The 6,000-nt window shown below is 43.6% G+C and overlaps 1 protein-coding gene across 38 annotated transcripts in view; it reads left to right on the top strand.

The window, feature by feature from the left end:
- The first annotated feature begins 5,468 nt into the window (after window positions 1-5,468).
- The window catches only part of PTPRD (protein tyrosine phosphatase receptor type D), a 1,703,394-nt gene continuing 1,702,862 nt past the window's right edge, over window positions 5,469-6,000 (top strand). For 14 of the 38 annotated variants that reach the window (XM_048850704.2, XM_048850702.2, XM_048850703.2 and 11 more), the window contains exon 1: window positions 5,668-5,858. The gene's annotated coding sequence lies outside the window, so the exon portion shown is untranslated. Of the gene's footprint in view, window positions 5,567-5,667; window positions 5,859-6,000 lie in introns of those variants that run through there. The other 24 variants (XM_048850731.2, XM_048850730.2, XM_048850729.2 and 21 more) reach the window with 4 other exon arrangements.

The following is a 6,000-nucleotide window of genomic DNA, read 5'->3' as shown; positions in this document are numbered from 1 at the left end:
TAGGCAGATGAGTTATAATCAGCCCTTCAGAGAGACAAGATAGGTGAAGTAGTATCTTTTATTGGGCCAACTTTGTTGGTGAAAGAGACAAGCTTTTGAGCTACACAGAGCTCTGCTTCAGGCGTGGGAAAGCTACTAAGAGTATCACAGCTAAATACAAGGTTGAAGAGATTGCTAAACTACTTATGCTAAACTCATATTCCAAGGGACCATTGAAAGGGAAGTGGCCCATTAACACGTCTGCAGTCAGGACAAAAAAGTGGGGGTTTGTGAGTTACAAATTGTAATAAGTCATGAATCCAGTGTCTTTATTAAGACTGTGATTTTTAGTGTCCAGCAAAGTTATGAATTTAAGTTCCCAGGCTTGTCTTTTGAAAATATTGTGCAGGTTTCCTTTGAGGATGAAGACTGATACGTCAGATATAGAGTGATCATTTTGTGAACAGTGTTCACCCACAGGTGACAGGGTGTTTTAGTCTCTTATTGTTTTCCTGTGTAAATTCATTTGAGAGTGTAGTGATTGGTTTCACCCACACAGTTGTTATTAGGTCATTTAGTGCAGTGGGTGAGGTATGCAACATGTTGTGATAGGCATGTATAGAACCCAAGGATCTTGAAAGGTGTGTTTTGGAGGGTGTTGATCATTGTAGCAGTGTAAATATATCTGTAGGTTTTGCATCTCTTGAATAATGTATTTTTTTCTGGCAGTGTCTGGTGCCACTTTGAGTTGGTATTTACTGGTCCATGGGGAGCTTGCTTCCGATGATGAGCTTGGAGATTGACACAACTACAACACCACTGCATAATCAGTCTTTCACATTCATTCTCATCCTGAAGTAGTTTGAGGTTAGCTATAGCCCTGAAACAAGAGGGTTAGTATCCCTTCCAAAAAACTTTTAAGTTAAAATTAAGCACATGCATAAGTCTTGGCAGAACCGACACCATATTCAATGGAATTATACTAAAATCCTGTCATCTGTTATTCCTTGTTTTCTTATTGAGATAGCTAAGGGACAACATTTACTTAAATTCACATGTAGGTGTCTAAATACAGATTTTGTTGGCTAAATTTAGGCACTCAACTTTAAATGCTTTGATCTATGCTCCATAATTTAAAATCAAGATTTCTTGTTGATGTTATTAACAAGAGATGCAATTCTTTTTTGCAGCACCAGAGTATAATGTGCAAAAGGTCAAGAGTAATTTAAAAAAATAGTGGCACATGGGCAAAAAAACCTCAAAAACCATTCTTCCTGCGGAAGACCTGAAGCCATTTTGCTACTTGATCAAAAGGGAAAAGGAAACAAAGAACATCTTCTTCAACCTTTTTATTTGGACTATCATTTTTTTTCTTTTATAATTTTCCTTAACAAAATAATTACCAGTTAAGCGTTACAGTACTATTAGTACATGAGAATAATACCTGGCCCCATATCAATGAAGGAGATCTAATTATGTGTCATTCTTTTACATAACATATGCTGCTAAAATCACAAATGTACTTTTTTATGTAAATGTGCCATTTTTTTTATTGGTACAAATCTGTAGTAGGTCCTGATTCTACAATTCTCTTTCAGTCACTGACTTTAGTGGGAGTAATGTAGAATCACTAAAAGTTAGAGATGGTGAAGACCTATTAGATCACAAAGCCCATCTCTTTGCAAATGCAGGATTGTTTGGGAGATATTTGTCACAAAAAGTACTGGGCCCAGGAATGAAGTTATTTGTAAACGAAAGATAAGTGCACAGAGATCTACCTGTAAAGGTAAAATAAGCCACTATTTTGCATCCTGCATGTTATTTTGCAGCTCCTCCAGTTCTTTCTCATATGCATCAACTTCATACCCACTATTTATAAAATGTCCAACCTCAGCCATCCTTTTCAAAGGTGCATACATCAAAAGAAAATGAGTCAGAGTTAGTCCAAAAAGAAGTGCTTTTGGCAAATGAGATTACCAATTTACTACTCTAATTTATAAAGATATGGGTGCACAAATCACCCTTACTACAAAAGGAGCACCGTGTGAGGTACCTTAGGTGTGTATAGGTGAAATGGGTTCCTTGAGGGTGAATTTATTTTATTTTAGAGACTGGTGACATGATATGGCAAGCACTATAATTTGGAGCTTTCTTTTTTTTTTTTTTTTGTATTTTTTTGTATTTTTTAAATAAATCTTTTCTGATTTTGAAATTCTTCCTCATAACTTTCTCACTTGCTTCAGCTTTTCAGACAGTGTTTCCCATACATTCCCTCCCCTCTCACCTTTTTGACACTTTCTAATTGTGAATTCATCCAAGCTTTTACTAGTGTAGTAAATCACAGTGTAATATTCTTGGGGCAGAATAGTTGCTGCATTTCCCCCCAGCTGAGGCTGCATTTCAGTGATGGTGGAAGTAATACCTGCTAAAATGCCCCGAACTTTGAACTTGTGAAGGATGCTATATAGCAATATATTATCAACGGTACAATGCATGCTCTCACAAAGAGACTTTCAATGAAACCAAGAAAAAACATATTAAGTTGGGAAATAAGCCATATTAAACCACTTGATGTTAAAGAAATAGTATTATTTCCCATGAATGCATGTCTGTTATGGTATAACAATCCATCATTAAATATTCTACAGTATTTACCCTTGTATATTGCATTAAACACATCATCTGCAATTTTATTAGTTTCATGTTTACTTATCATTGACTACATTACTTGCAAGTAACCCACTAAAAGTAAAAAAAAACATGCATATGATGAAAGAAAAGGAGTACTTGTGGTACTTTAGAGACTAACAAATTTATTAGAGCATAAGCTTTCCTGAGCTACAGCTCACTTCATTGGATGCATAGGTAGCTCAGAAGAGCTTATGCTCTAATAGATTTGTTAGTCTCTAAGGTGCCATAAGTACTCCTTTTCTTTTAGGGATACAGACTAACAGGGCTGCTACTCTGAAACATGCATGATGATGATATTTTTCTACTCCTTTATTAGTTCTGGGCAACCTGTCCAAATAAAGATATATTTCTTTAGTATATATAATTTTAGTTGCCCCTGCTTCATTGCAGGAAAAAAAAATGAGATTTTCTCTGTGTTGTTTTCCCCCTCAAACACGAAGTCTGCATAGTTCAGATAGGAGTCAAATTAAGGTGTAAAGAAACTGCATCTGCTACATAATTAAACGTGTTTGATCAGAACTACGTGCAAAAAGTGCCTTTGTCTATCCCATAAGATTACAGGGGCAGACGTTCAGCTGGTGTCAGTTATCATAGCTCCATTAACTGCAGCTGCACTATGACCGTTTTCACCAGCTGAGGATCTTCCCTGTATTGTTCACAAGGCTGGCACTCCTACCCCGTGTGGGTGTGTTTATGTTAAGTGAATGCACATTGACTGTCCTGGGAATTTGGGAATGAAGGATTGTGCCCTAAATTGCTGCCTTATTGTGAAATTGAGAAGTCCAGATCCCATCTGCCTGAGTACCGCTGTGAGATTGCTGCTGACAAACTGTCCACATGTTAAATAAAGAAGTCCAGTCTACTTTAGATGCTATGTTAGCCCACAATGGTTCACTATTTTCCTGTGTTCACCACTACAGCTAGGATAAGTCCCACTGTTTTGAAAACTGAGCAGCATTTAATTGTATGCATGCTTGTCGCAGGTGACATGGGTGAACGGTGCAACTGGCGAACCCCTACCTGCGGAGTGAGAATCGGATTCCTTTGGCAGAAGCTCCTCTAGCTGGGTTAGGTATTTCTATGGTATTCGACGTGTGCTGTGCCATTTGTTTGGGGGTGAACTTAGTCCATGTCTCTTTGCCGAAGGAGTTGGTTTTAGGTGTTTGTAGCAGGTGACCATAAGCAAGAACTGAACAGATAAGTGGTGGGAAATGAGTGATGAAATGAAATCAGCTTTAATCAAACATCCCGTATCGCACTTGCTTTTAAAAATTCAATAGGAGGTAGCTGACTCACTCAGTAAAATTGCATTTTAAATACAGATTACTTTTATTTTACGTTCGTCTTTTTCTTTGTTACTGTCTTTAGTAAACTATTTAGGAAGGTCAGTTGTCTTTTTTAGTGCAGGATATTTCCCTGACATGAGGAACGGACCAGCATTTCCAAATCCTTTTGGGAAACGTGTAATTGAAGTGTTGCTGAAAGGACCTGGCCGTTCTCTTTTGAAAATGCTTCAGAATTAAAGAAGAAAACAATTTCCCTGCCCGCTGGATTTATTCTTACAAGTGGTATTGGAAGCCGTCTGGCAATCACCCCCGAATATTGCTTTAGTGAAGGGAGGATTTTCAGACTCCACTCAGTGCTGGGAGATACTTTGAGGGCAAAGTAAAAGCCCCCCCTGGGAGCAGCGCTCTGCTGCTGCCGCTGCGCAGATGCCACAGCATTAGGCGACGAAGAAAAGAGATGAGTTTGGAGCTGATGTACACGCCGGAGCAGCAGTAAAAAGAGATAAGATATCGACACGCTCAGCTGCCTCTTGTTAAAAGCTTCCTGCGGGTTGGCAGAATGAAATCTTTATTTAAAATACACAAACTATCGTCAGGGGAGGCACGGCAAACACTAAAAGGGCCAAATGCTTTGCTTAACCCATCAGGGTAAACAAAAGAGGAGGAGAAGCGAGCAGATTGGCTTGGGGGGCTGCCTAGAACACAGCCCCGGCACCGACCCAGTGATGCGCTGTATCCACTAGCTCTGAACAGAGAGACTTTCTTGGATGATGATGATGATAGCTGCTTGGGAGGGAAAGGGGCTTTATTAATAGCCAGGGCACAAGCTGTGCTTACACTTCGGCGTGAGTGATAGGCAAAGGTGCCTAACCGCCCTGTCCACAGCGGCGATCTCCTAAGTGGTGGTATTATCCTCTGCTCATTGCTAGCCGCTGGCTTGTGAAGGTGCATTATTTTGATGCATTATTAATTGTTTTCCCGTGGAGAGCAAAGCTGGGAGAGGCTTATTATTATTAATAGCAGGCAGATCGGCTGCTCCTTTTGCACGAGTGCAACGGGAAGAAAGGAAGGAAAGAGGGAGGGTCGGGAAAGCAGCCGGTGGCAGCAGTTCGCCCTTCGCCCGCACGCCGTGGGGTGGGCACCGGGCGCAGCCCACGCGACAAGCATTAAAAAACAAAAAAAAACAAAAAAAAACACTCAAATCGCCTGGTAGAAAGTTAAGCGGGTCAAGCAGCTTGTTCCCCTCCCACCGCCCGCTTTGCCTCCGTGACCCTCTCCCTCGGCCCCCCGCACCCAGGGCTGAGGCTGCCCCGGACCAGGCCCGGCAGCGCAGGGAGCGGGCGGTGCGCGCTGCAGCCCGTGAGCAGGGCGGCCGGGCCGGGCTCACCTCGCTGGCGGGGCGAGGCGCCAGCTGCCTCCTCCCAGCGGGGGGTTGCTCTCCGCAAGGCACCACCCCAGCTGCGGGCAGAGCGAGAGGGCAAGTAAAGTTGCAGCGGCGGCGTCAGCGGCCCCACCCCGCGCCCTCCTCCCCGGTGGGCTTTGGCCGGAGCCGGGGAGAGCGCCGTGCACGGCCGCGGCCAGCCATCAAGTGGCTCGTTAAGGAAATGCAGGTGAGCGCGTGTGGGGCTGGGGCTGCTCTTGGTGGGGATGCGCCTGTGAGAGAGAGAGAGAGAGAGAGAGCGCGCGAGTGTGTGTGCGCGCGCGCTGGGGGGAGATGCGGCCGCTGCCTCGCACACAGCCGGCAGCAAGAGCGGGCGTGTGTGTGTGTCACTTTGACAGCAGCGCTGACTCCTCTCGTGCTCTCGCTGCATCTTCCCGCTGTTGCCACCAAGGAGCGTCTCACTTTCACCCCTGCCCCCCCTCCCCGTCTCTCTCTGCCAGCCTCAGCGGAGAGAGTTGCAGGTATTTCTCTTCCCCCCCCACCCCCAAAAACAATTTTTCCAGGCGCGCTTGATCCTGGGTTTTATGTATGCGCTATAGCGCCGTGGTGCGAGCCTTTCTTCTGAAAACAGGACTAACCCGTCAGCCCACCCAAACAAACCCG

Source organism: Caretta caretta, chromosome 5 (genome assembly GCF_965140235.1).
Source record: "Caretta caretta isolate rCarCar2 chromosome 5, rCarCar1.hap1, whole genome shotgun sequence".
Lineage (NCBI taxonomy): Eukaryota > Metazoa > Chordata > Testudines > Cheloniidae > Caretta > Caretta caretta.
The sequence above is the reverse complement of the archived record's forward strand: the minus strand, read 5'-3'. Positions and strand labels throughout refer to the sequence as shown.